General features: G+C 35.9%; 1 protein-coding gene across 1 annotated transcript in view; it reads left to right on the top strand.

Moving 5' to 3' along the window:
* Adgrb3 (adhesion G protein-coupled receptor B3) overlaps nucleotides 1-13687 on the top strand; it is a 656439-nt gene that overhangs the window by 329763 nt on the left and 312989 nt on the right. The window lies entirely within an intron of this gene.

The following is a 13687-nucleotide window of genomic DNA, read 5'->3' as shown; positions in this document are numbered from 1 at the left end:
TTTTCCCCTCCACATTGGCTTTCCATCAACGTAAAAGCTATGTAATTTCCAACATTCACTATGAACTTTGTATCAAGTCTGGGTCTTTAGTTGAGTGGCAACAGCATTGCAATCATATCCTGTAGCTATGGGCAAGGCCTGGCTTCTTCAAAACTTACTTTCCTCTTCTCGCTGCTTAGCTTTGTGCTTCACACATCTCCAACACTTTCTTAGCTCCCTTTCTTAAAAACAAGACACATGTTGACACCAAGCCCCCAAAATAGAGAAATCTGCATCTATTTTTTTTTTTTATTTTGACGTCAGTTTGGTTAGCAAGACTAGGTGGTAAATGTGTAAGGTTCTCCCCCACCTTCTAGACTTCCACAAGTCTTGCTAGACACCGGGAATAAATGAGTACTTTTCCTTAAGCTAGAAGGAAAAAAAAAAATCAAGTACGAGTTTCTTTATATAGTAACAGTTCCTCCTAAGAAAATAAAGTCTTTTGATAACTCTTGAAATGATATGCAATGCTATGAGTTCTTTGATTGTTTCTTTTTTTGTTAAATAAGAATTATTACACAATATTGACTGATCCACTTATTCCAAATATCGGGGTTGGAAACTGTGGGTAGGGTAATGCAAAAAGCCATTTCATTTCAACTTTTCTGGGTACACGTGATACAAACAACTAGGGGCTTATGGCTGGGCTCTTGTGCACATAGCTAAGATCCTCAACTTAAAGTGTGTCCTAGGGCCAGTATAGTAGGATGGCAATGGTTTACATATCTAATTCGCTTTATATTGTCTGATTCTCTCATTAACTGCATGTCATTTTCCGTATCCCATTGTAAGGCTTTGTCAGTGAATGAATTTGACAAAACTCTTGCTCTTGTGGAATTGTGAAATTTGTTTCATATTAATGAGACACGTGTCAAACAGATATCCCCCAATATGCTCAATGGTTATAATTGCTGTGAAGAGAAATAAAGCAATCTGCCAGGTTTAGAAATACAGAGAGAAGACAGATATCCCATCCATGAAGGTCAAGAAAGGCCTCTAGAGACCAGCAATATCTGAAATGGCAGAAAGACCTGGTGAGCCTGGACTGCCATGGCATGTCTAGACAGAACACTTCAAATAGAACAAAAGCAGAGTGAAAAGACCATGGTGCACACACACGCTTTACACGGGGTAACGGAAGAACTCCAGCAATGTGGAGCGGAATGGAGTGTGGCCATGAAAGAAAGGCTGTTAAAGAGGTGACAAGAAAGGAGATTTGGAAGGCATTTGAATGAAGACCTGGAAATAAGACAGAAAGAAAAACTGCAGATTTGAGCAGGAAAAAAAAAAAAAAAAAAAAAAAAAAACATGGCACAATCTGATGTGTCTTTTTAATGGATTATAGTGACCACAAAGTGGAGAAGAATGAGCTACATGGGATGTGAGTGATGTCGCAGAGAGCAGTGAGAAGATGCAGGGGCTTGGGGTAGGTGATGCTGGAAGTGGTAAGAAGTTTTGACAGTTGGTGTGGCAGATTTTACTAACAGTTTAGATGAGTCGTGAACGAAAGAGGAAGCTTTCACCTGGGCAGGATGCGCTATCCTAGATGCCAGTTATTGTGGATGCTGATGCAGGAAGATCTCATGAGACTGGGTATTCAAGATTGTCTCAGGAAAAACAAGAGACACAAAATAAATATTCAGGGACATTGTCCTTTAGGATGTATAGGACAGTTTAAGTTAGACATCTGTCATGTGACTGTTCAAGTGTCTCTGATGTTTAGAGGCCTGTTGTGTGTGTGTGTGTGTGTGTGTGTGTGTGTGTGTGTGCGCGTTTGTGTGTGTGCATGCATGACTGTGTGTGTTCAGTTTTCTCAATTACATACGGTGCTTACTCCTACTGTCCTATGCTAATTTCACTTGTATTCTCAGGGAAACTAATCAGTTTTATTCATGGAAGCCATCACTATCTTACCATCATTCTATCATCTGAATCCTCAGGCAAGAGCCAGAATAAAGATAGTTATTAAAATGATTTTATAAAAGTGTGCCTCAGATTAAACTCACAGATAAACAATGAAATAATCCATTTTCCCATATAATTTGGATTTAAATGAGCTATGTTTTGCCCAAAATACTGGTGTATCCTAGGGATATGTAATAGAAGAACCCCTAAAAATCAACCATGCTCAACTATGAGCTAGTCAACTGTGTTTTGTTTAAAGAAAATCTTTTAAAAATTCAAAACATATACAAGAGGTTTGTTGTGTAGTTGAAGGGCAGTTTTGAAATTATTTTATCCATGCATCTTAAAAAATGTTATTTGCAACAGTACTATTGCCACAGTTACAATACTAGACCTTAATATAGAAAACATTAATCTAGTTATTACATTGCAATATCAGTAAGCTTCTAATTGCTTCTAAGCAAATCGGGATGAAAAGTAGTTACATGATCATCTACGTTTGTTTAACCATCTGATGAACTTATATTCAAGGACACAATTACTCTTCAAATCATAATTCAATAATATTTTTTGTCACTGAAGATCTTTAAAGCATATGTTCTGCTTTTGTACATCAGTGTTAAATTATTCCTGACCATTTGTTTTCTTTTGAACTAACAGTCTTCATAAATACTTATTCCATTAAAAACTGCTTTTTGTCTAATTATTCTTATGAAAGTATGACTGAGTTACCTTTGTTATAAATATTTTATAACATATCTCAGCCAAGGAAATATTATGGACATGTTACTCATACAGCCTTTATTCCTACACTTTGCATCCAGAGGAGAATGTTGCTACAGGAACATTTCTTTGTCTCCTACATACTATTTGTTTATTCCTTATTTTTTTATTTTGTAAATGTTATTAATAAAATTTTTGCAATTAAAATAAGCACCATACACTGAAATTAACCATTTTCAAAATCTGTACATCTCAATGAACTTCTATACTGTTATAATAGTCATTTTGGAAGCTGTGGAGCTTTACTTTGGACTTTTACTTTCACTATTGAATATATTTTCATGCACTTATCCATATTGAGATAAACCTCTTAATCTCTAAAGCCTAAGGCCACACAACACACACACAAACCCACAAACCGCAGTTTACAACATTAGCAATAGAAAATGCATAATAATTTGCAAGAGCTTTGAGAAAAACATGGTGTGGAGGGACTTGGAATCTTCCCCATTTATTACCAAAGGCATGCATGCCTATAAAGAAAGAATGGGCAGCCTGTAGAAAGAAATGCATGGAAGAACAGAGATAGTGTAGTTTGTATTTAAGTGTTCAGAGTAGTTATTGTTTAATAGAGAACCAAAACCTCAAAATCAAATTTTCTAATAGAATACAGAAGAAATTTTGAATTTCTTAGACATTGACATATACACATTTTCAATACAGTTAACTTTCATCTCTGCAGTGAAGATGTTGATGAGTTTTAAGCATCTAGTGATCTATGAAGAGGGACTGTACAGGGCTGAGTATTTGTTTTGCTCCTCAGTTTCTGGGATCTGTCAGGCCCTTCGGCCAGGGACATGCTTTCTGACATGGAAGGGAGCAGCAGCACCATCTGGGACATGGAATGGCTTTCTGTTTCCATGGAGAAGTTCTAGCTTGTCCCGTGCTGGGTTTTCTTTTTGTTTAAGATTAAGTCCTTTAAAATCTGCTAGATTTCACACTTGTGAGTATAAATGGAAAGATAAACTCTAAAGATTCCTGAAAGCAAGACTTGAGTTTTTAAAAAGTTCTGGTCTCTTCTGGTTTGTGCAATGTTGTAAGGATTTAGAATTAGTAAAAGTGTCATATTGTATCCTTCTTTGCAATTTAGCTCTTCAACTAAAAGGATGCAACTGTCTGTGCCACTAGGAAACTAATCCTGTTTCAGCTGTTTCTATGGCAATAGTTGCTTATCTCTATGACAATAGTGGTCTAGCTCTGTAATAATAAACATGTAAAAACTGTGGCAACGAGTTCCTCTTAACAATTTATTTTGTTTGTTTGCTTGCTTGCTTGCATGGTCTCTCCTGCTTTCAAAACCCTGGCTTTATTTGGCTATACTGAGAAATCTGTGCTGACTTCGCCCTCTTCACCTTCACCAAAATCCCCTTTACTTAGTGTGAGGCTTTGATCTGAATCTGCAGAGTGAAAAAGTCTCAGAATAGAAATGAACGCTCTTCTATCCATGCAAGTGTGGGGATGCTCTTCTGTATCTTTTCAAAGATGCTGGCCAGGAATGAGGGTACACTCCTGTAATCTCAGAACCCCAGATGATGGGGCACACAACACCAGCCTAGTTTACATAGCAAGGCCATGCCTGATAATAAAATAAAATAAAATGTACTGGCTTCAGAGCTTGGCATGTGAATAACAACATTCCATGACTAAACAGACCTTCTGCAAGTCTCTTCATCACTAAATTTCCTCGATATTTCTGTCTAAATAAAAAAAATTCCTTCCCTAGGAGTTACTGCTATAATTCTATGTTACATATAGTTGGTATCTGTCAAGTAATGGGGCCTTTATTTTGTAATACATGAAAAGGGTGAGTTATGGATACTACTACTGACAGATGTGTAACTATGGTAACATTCCATTCTCTCTGACCATAGACCATTCCCCTAGGAAACTTTAATGTTACTACAAAATTTTCTACCCTGTATATTGAAAAAAAAAATCTAAACATTATACTTGGTGCATGCTTTACAATGAGGAAAAAGATGTTATATTCCTAGGCAAATATTATAACTAAACAAAACAATGTTCTGTGTGTTTAAAAGGAACATATGCCATAATTTCCTTTGGAGTGCAATCACAGTAAACAGCATAAGGACTTCAATGGCAACTGGTGTCTTACAGAAGGACTCTTCTTCACCGAGCATTTATTTGTCATGAGTCAAATGGTAGCCTCATGAGTGAATTTTGGAATGTAGAATTTATAAATGATTTAGTGTCCCCGATTCTTAAGGTCTCATATGTAGTTAAAAGTGTTTGTGAGCTTTTTGTGACCTACAGAAATTTTCTCCTATCTGTCTACTAATGAGGTCCAGCCCTGCTTGACTTCAGATGCAGAATGATGAGTTCAGGTACTTTCTAGGTCGTGTACAAAAACAACTAAAACTTTCCGTATGAAGAATAACTTTAGATTGTAAATCATTTTCCTAGTGTTCATGTTTCTCTGCAAATCCTGTGCCAGTCTTGCAAGAGCAGTAACTTTACTCTTGTTATTCAAAGGTGCATTCCCAGAACCCATAACTGCTTTGTGTAGAATCTGTGCTCACTGAAGTGTTTGCTGAATACATGCATTCCCCATATTGTTCTATTGCATTCTGCATTCTGGAAAACTTATTCGTGTCTATACGCCAACTGTTGGTTCTGACACGATGGCGTCCAATTTATATTTTCATATAACATAGAATATCAATTTTATTAATAATGCGGCTTACTAAAATAATTTCATTACTAGCAATTAATATAAATCTCTATGTCCTAAATATCATCAGTCTCCAGACCAGGTCTTGTAACTTCCAAGATCATATTAAGCCTAATACCACACCTAAATACTCCGTACTCTGAATATGGTATTACTATTAGCATAAACATTGTAACATTTATTACTATTACTACTATCGTCATTGTTTCCCTGGGATGCCTGTAAGTGTTCTTATCTCACAAAGTTCTCCTATTCAGCATGACCTTTCTTCTTCTCTTCTCTCCTTTTTGTTGTTTTGTTCCGATGCCTCTGGAATGTAATTGGTCTTTACCAGGCCTTGGGCTCACACAGTCAGTTCCTTGCTCCTTAGCTCATCCCTACCGGTTAAACCCACCTCAGACAATCATGTTCAGAGTGTCTCTTCTTGATCTACTTCCTGTTGTTCACCTCATCCACCATTCCTTCATGGTGACAGTAATCACAATCTGGAATATGAATGCTCCTTTTCCCTCGAGGGTTGCATGTATGCCTTAAACTAGACGTTAGCACTTTAAGGACAAAGACTTCACGTTTGCTGTTCAGTCACGAATTTTCCATGGTAGGGCAGTTCTTGGAATGCTCTGGGATTTAATAGAGGGTTTTTGGATGAATGTATTCACAAGCAAACTTGTAAGTCTCAAATGATGTCTTTACTCCTATCAAGATAAAGTACTCCCTGCAGTTAGGGCTCCTAAGGGAATATGCGACTCAATGTCAGAGAAGCCTACTACTGTTGAGCTGTAGCTCCTTAGAAGTTCTGGGATTGTTTTCCGAAAGGGTTTAATCAACCTTTAGCTTCAAAGTAATACAAGAGTGTGAGAAAATATTAATCAATTTTCAAGCTTCCTATTATTTTACACTTGGTTAATTATAATTGAATCCCCCCTTTTGTTTCTCTATCGAAATTTTGTTCAGAATTTTGTGGATTGGAAAAAGAATAGGACCTTACCCTAAAGTGTGTTCTAAAAAGTTTTTACTACTTGGGTACACATGCAAAAATAATTCTCCATCTCATATCTTACTTTGTATTTCTGATAGGATTAAAATTCTGAACTATCTATGTAGAGAACATAGACATTTGGAAGTGTATCTTCTGAAAGAACACAGACATACCCCTTTTGAAACTGCAAGGAAATTAATCAGTGGGCATCTTCTTGACACTGTATTATTTGTAGTATGGAAAGTAGTCAGAAAGGGTTTGCAATGGACAGTACAGTAAGTGACAGCACTAAAATGAATTTTCGTTCTAACTTGTTAAAGAACAAGAATCATTTTTAAACACATATTCTCTAAACTGTATTTGGAATGGTGCGGTTAACCCAGTTACTGTAAACGCCTGAATAGTAGATGTTTTAGGATTTGTGAACTACTCATCCCTGCCATTGTGCCCTGAGAGTAATGAATGGCCATAAGGAAATCATAGGTGTTGCTGAGTTCCAGAAAGACTTTATCTACAGCCATTGAAAATTTAATTTCATATAATTTTCACATGCCAAGAAGAACGACAATTCATTTTTCCCATTGTCTAAAAAACATGAAAAACTGTTTTAGCTTACAGAAATAGCCAACGGGACACGCTTGTTGCAGGCTATAATTTAAGACAATTCTACTTGAACAAGACTCAAGTGCATGGCCTTGGATCACCCCTCATGCATCAGCATTCTCAATTGTGAACAAATGAATGTGTCATGCCAAGGAGCAGAAGGAAAAATAAAAATAAAAACAAAGTAAAAATAGAAAACATGAAGACAAAGTAAAAAACCAGAAGCATATTCTACTGTCCAGATTCCCAGGCATGAAATGGGTATGATGAAAAATAGAATGTGAAGCTAGTAACATAGGAATGATTTAGAAGAGTTTGTATTTTACTACAGAAAAGGAATATGATTATTTAATTTGAAAACAGAATATATTATTAAGACATATTTAAGGTGAAGAAGGAACTAAAAAAAGTCCCACTCTGCTGTTTACTTTGAATGCTTCATCTAATTTGTCTGCATTTGACTTGGAGAGGACGCTATCTTTTTCTAAAAAGTGGAATTGAGAAATTGTAAACAGAAGGAGATTTATCAACTAAATTTTATACAGTGCCTAGAGGACTGGGGCCTCTAAAGCATCCTGCTGGTGGTGGCGGCAATGGGAGCTCACAGGCTCAAAGTATGTCCTGCCCACTGCTACTGTTTCCAGAGAAGTGTCAGCTGAGCATCACACCCCAACCATCTGTTTCTTTCTCTGTGGCCTTTGCCATTTTAATCCCTACCTTTTGGGAATGAAGACTATGCTGGTGAGGAGCCAAAGTGCAGTGCACAACAAAAGTTCTATCTATGGAAATACCTGAATGTTTCCTACAGACCACAGGGGCAGAATCTTAAGATAGGATTTTTCATGGATATGTTAGAACATAAAGACCGTGCTGGCCAAGGAAAGCACATGTGCTATTTTTGACCCGTTGTTCTTTATTGACATCTAGCTTGGATTTGATGGACATGTGAGCCTTTTATCGCCTCAGACTGTATTACTGAACTTGTCTTGTGTTCTTAGTGGAAAATGTTACAGTGAAGCAGAGTACATTTGTCGTTAATATGCTAGATAAAGTCAAACTGCGCCAGTCAGCACAGATCTCAGTACACAAACCAGGATTTGAATCTCCGCAATACCACTTACAGTCTTAACATAGTGGCTTAAACAGAGTCCGAATCCTCATTTGTAAAAACCAAGGCCCCAAAAATAGCAATGAGGATACTGACAATGAAATTACTCCTGAGGTGATTTGAATATTGAATGAGATAGCACATGTAAGGGTTCTGGGTAAGTGGTGTGTTGAAACACAGTGTCTTGTACAGAAGAGAAGTTTGACAAATACTTGAAGGAATGAATTACAGAGTGAATGGAAAGTGCCACTTTGCTAGCAATTGTCCATTAAGTGTCAGGAAAAAAAAAAAGCAACCTTTTTTTCTTCTTAGACATTCTCACTCTCTTACTAAGGATTCAGCATTGCTATATAAATACAAACTGCAAGCTTTTTAACTGCTAAATCCTCAGAAGTCACACAGAGTGCAACTCCATGGGGTCTGCTCTCTCTACAAACACAGTAACAAACCCAAAAGTATATATACATATCCCAGTGTATCCAACGGAAGCATCATCTTCCCCTGTCTGCATACTATCCTTAGAGAAACTTTGCAGATGCTTACCTTGAGAGATGTTTACCACAGGGCAATTCCGTTTTGATAACTGAGCAATGTTTTAATATTGATGCATGAAAACCCAGCCTGTCATTTGTTCCCTATGAAGGATCATGAAGAATCACACAAACTTCCATTATGACTAAGACTCAACATAAAGACCCAATGGAAAAGGCAGTTTTAAAAACAGCCTTCAAATAACGTCTGTATTCCTTTACACATTTAGTCATGGCTTCAGGCTTCCTCGCCTGGGTGTTTCCTCTGATCATTGACACTGGGTGGTTCAGAGTGTGATGCACTGCTTTGAACACTTAGGATCATGCTTGAAAGTAGAGCTTCTACTTTCTAAAGGGCTTCGTTTGGTCTGGGGTCTTAGCTGCTTTAGAAACCCTGAGCTTGGCATTCGTGATGTTTATTCTCTTTATTGAAGCAATATGTTTTTAACCTGAATGATTTTCTATACCCCAAAAAAGAAAAGGGGAAAATTTCATCCCTTCTGGAAAAGTCAGTCAGAAAAGAGAAGAGAGAGAAAGGAGGTAAGAAAATGAAAATGAACAAAAGATAATATATGGGCAAAATAAAGAAGACAGATTACAGAGGACCCCTGCTCACCTCTCAGGATACTACATTTAAGCACTACTGTTTGAGCTATGCTCATTTTCAGTGCAGTTTCTGCCTGTGGGTATATGAATGTACTTATCATGAAACACTCAAGAAGTAATCTCTTGCCTGTAGTCTCTCTCAAAAAAAAAAAAAAAAGAAAGAAAGAAAGAAATAAAAAGAAAAAAAAGAGAAATTAATGTAGCAAAAGCTAACTACTTTATTTATGATGCATCGCCAACCACATAGTAGCTTTCTTAAATGTAATTATATAAAAATCGGTTCCCATAGTAACAGCCAACACTTCCACAGAGGGTCCCGTGATCTGGGTGTACTTCTCATTCAGCCTGTCCTCTCTTAGCCCAGCCTGCTGGTTGGTACTAGACCTGTGTTACAGAAGGTGCTACTAAGCAGTACACAAGATACTCAGTTTACTCAGCCACACTGTTTGTAGAATGAATTGATTTTATCTCTATTTATACTTGTTATTGCTTTTTTAAAAAAACTTGTGACACGGTCTCATGTTGCCAAGGCTCTTCTCCATCTTGCTATGTAGTTCAGGAAAATCTTGAATTTCTGATCCTACTGTTTCCACCTACGCTATGCTGGAATTACAAGTAATTGCCACTACTCCCAGTTTATGTGTTGTGAGGGATGTGTTGTAAGCTCTTTGTATGTGCTTATGCAAACAATCACAGACACTGAGAAGTATCTTTAAAACGGGTACTTTTGAGATGGATAGAGAGTTATTAATACCCAAAACTGTAAATAGGTCTATGAAATGACCTGGAATTATAGAGCAAAAATGGCACCCAAGGGTAAAACAAGCTGGTAAATGGCTGCTTTTCTTTACTGGCCTTAGTTTGTCTGTTTTGCTCATCTCTGGAACGTTAATCCATGTACCTTTGCTTTCTTGTTCTCAAGGGTTTTTTTTCCTCATGCCTACCCTTTCTGTGTAGAGCTCTAGTGATATAGCAAATTTGATAACTCCAGTTTGTACATGGAACACACTCATTCAGTGATGAACAACACAGGGTCTTCATTCTTTTTGATTTCCACAAATGGCATTGGGTAAAACCTTATCATCTACCTGAGAAGTCAGTCTCGCTTCAATGATAGCAAGGTATCATGAAGGAAAAGAGCTCACATACTTTTAGACTCATCTACAAAACTTCTCTTGTGCTTCTTATGAAAAAAAAAATCCTCCTAAAAGAAGGATAATGAAAAATGAGGTTGGGAGGGAGATGTATTGGTGAGAGTTGGAGGGTAGGAATGGAAGGTGGTTATGGTCAAGATATGTTGTAAACTTATATAGGATCTGGAAAGAGTGGTGTAATACTGTTTTAAATGCCAGAAATGGGGAAATACATTTACACTGAACTTGGATTATTATAGAACTTGGCCAACAAAGGCATGATATTGAAGTGGCATTGCTCTAAAGTTTATCATAACAACTCACCTATTTTTCTCCATTAGAAATCAAACCTAGTTTTATAGTGAAAGCACAGTTCTCTAAATTCAAGGAAATTCTGGGAAAATTGTAGATGTTTCTATTTATCCAGAGACACTCTAGCCTTTCACGTTTCGTGTGAGCTTCATAAGCTTTAAAAGGCTATTACTGAGGGAAGCCTTTTCCTCAAAGGCTTACGATGACTGAATTTAATAACCAATTCGTACAGAAGCACAGCATCGACTGTGCATGTGTGCTTTGTTTTGTCTCATCAGCAAAACTCCCATATTTACTAAGTTGTAGCTTAAGGAATTAATTTTTGGATCTTACATCCTCAACAGTCATCTAACACATTCTTCCCATCTTCTTAAAGACTGATTCCAAATTTATATAAGGGAGTTGAACGGTTAAAATCAGTGGAGAAGTGAAGGGTTTGGGAATTGGATTGCTCCAAATGTCATACACAATAACTTAAAAAGGAATAAACCAGGATACCCTTGAATTATTTTTGCTGTGTAAAAGTATGTTTCCTTTTTAACCATTCTGTGCTCATGAAGAACCAAAATGTCTATCTTAAACATCCACCTTTTTAGGCTTGGGGTAAATATGTACAAATTAAAATACTTCATGTTTTCAAAAATATATTAGCTTTAAACATTGACAATTCAGAATCTAAAAATTGAGCCCCATAATCTATTGAAATGTCATCTTATACAATGGTGTCATTGACACTTTCATACTATTTTAAAACATATCTAGCCATGTAATGCTGGAACATGCCTTTAATCCCAGTACTCGGGGAGGCAGAGGCAGGTTGATCTCTGTGAATTTGAGGCCAGCCTGGTCTACAGAGTGAGTTCCAGGACATCCAAGGCCACACAGAGAAACCCTATGTTGAAAAACAAAACAAAAACAAAGAAAGATAAGTTGTGAGATATGGCACATGATAACTAGTTCAGTTTGGCTGTGTACATGTTTTAAAATATAAGTTACTCTTTAGATTAAAAAAAACTTAACTTTACATATATATATATATATATATATATATATATATAATTTTAACTGTTATTTAATGAGTTAACACAGAAGATTATGAAATTTCTTCTGGAACAGTGACTTTGACCACTTTTTATATTTCTTTTTCTGTACTATATTGGAAAGTACAATGTATTCTATATAGTCATAATTTAACTGCTAGAGTACCTATAATTTTGTGGGACAAAATGCTTGCCTGTATCACTAAATCAGCTTTCATATTCATGAACATGGTGTTAAGCTAATATTTACTCAGGTAGCCTGATCTCTAGAAGATACAAATATCCTCCATTAAAAATTATTTGGTGTTTATTTTTGGTTTTCTATCAATTTTTATAGAAGTGAAATGATTAGAATTCATGTTTGAGACATATATTTCATGTTTAATTTCCTTAATAATAGAAATAGTATAGGAAAGAAGCAGTAATGTCTTCTCAGGTTTGGTATAGTCTAGTGAAGTATACTGTCTCTGAAATTCAAGGCAATTGAAGACATTTAATGTAATTTTGCACATTATAATTCAAGGACCAAGGACATGTGGTTACCAATGTGTTGACTGTTTTTCTATATACAGCTGAAGTTTTGTGTCCTTGAACACATTTGAATGGGGTTATTTATGGAAAGGAAAATCATCTTGGTTTTAAAAATTAAAAAAGAAACTAAAGTAATTACACTCATTATTCAAAAAATGGCATTTAACATCCATAACTAATTTATGTCTTATCCAGTACCTTTTTTTACCCCTTCAACATTTAGTTAGCAAATCCTTTTTAAGCTTAATATGTCAAATTGCAGGCCAAATGAAATTCCATCCTGTGCTGATAATGGATGTGTATAATAGCCACAAAGAGCTTTCATAAAGTATAATTTCACTGTGCACTGCCATAATACATAACCAATTTAATTTGAAACCAAGCCAGGGGTGCAGTAATATATTTATACAACTAATATTATTAAAAATCTTAATTTCATCCTCTCTTGTTTTAAATTACAAGTTCCTCTAGAATAAAATCCACTTATGAAGAGCCTAATGGTTTTTTTTTTTTTTTTTTTTTTTTTTACTTTTGCTTTCCTATTGTGATAACTTTTATAGTTTTCCCATCATCTTTCCACTTACATTATCCACGGGATACTTGAAGCTTTAATGTAGAACATGCATGGGCCTATGCAAAATTTGACAAGTTATGCTTCTTAATTGAAAAATGTATATAATATATAAGTACTCAAGTATTTATCATCTTAAACCTTATTATATATATATTATAATAAATACAGGTACTGTATTTTTAAACAATACTATTACATAAAAGAAATACACTTACATTTCACAAAACATACCATTTATGTTTCTTTCAACATGTATTGAAATATGTATTTCCAGGGTTTGAAGATAGCTCACTGGTTAAGACCACTGACTGCACTTCCACAGGACTTCTGTTCGGTTGTCAACACCTACGTGATGAATGACAGTCATCATAACAGTCCCAAGGGATCCTCGTAGTCCTAGAGGATCCAATACCCTCTACAAGCCTATACTATACACACATAGTACTCAGACATACATGCAGGCAAAGCAGACACACGCATAAAATAAAAGAAAAAAGAATCAAAGTTATTTTTTAAACTTGTATTTCTAGTAGTAAAACACAATTCCAAATATGAATATATTTTCATGGGAAAGTTGTAAGGTTATATTGTGACTGGTGTATCTGACATTTCTGTATATGAGTTGCCTTTGTAGTTACGGCATCATTATTGATACTGTGCTGTATCACTTGGATCAAGACAGTTCTTTGTTGCTTGCTTTATTTTCTGGCAATTATATAAAGAAAACATTCTGAAGACTAAACAAATTTAGATATTGATATATGGTCTACCAGATAGGTATGCTAAACTATGCAGTTTGGGCTTCTAAAAGTTGTATTGGAGAGCCAGTGTGAGGAAACGGTGTGAATAATT

Source organism: Phodopus roborovskii, unplaced genomic scaffold, assembly GCF_943737965.1.
Source record: "Phodopus roborovskii unplaced genomic scaffold, PHOROB, whole genome shotgun sequence".
NCBI lineage: Eukaryota > Metazoa > Chordata > Mammalia > Rodentia > Cricetidae > Phodopus > Phodopus roborovskii.
Note: the sequence above shows the minus strand (reverse complement) of the source record. Positions and strands in the feature narration are given on the sequence as shown.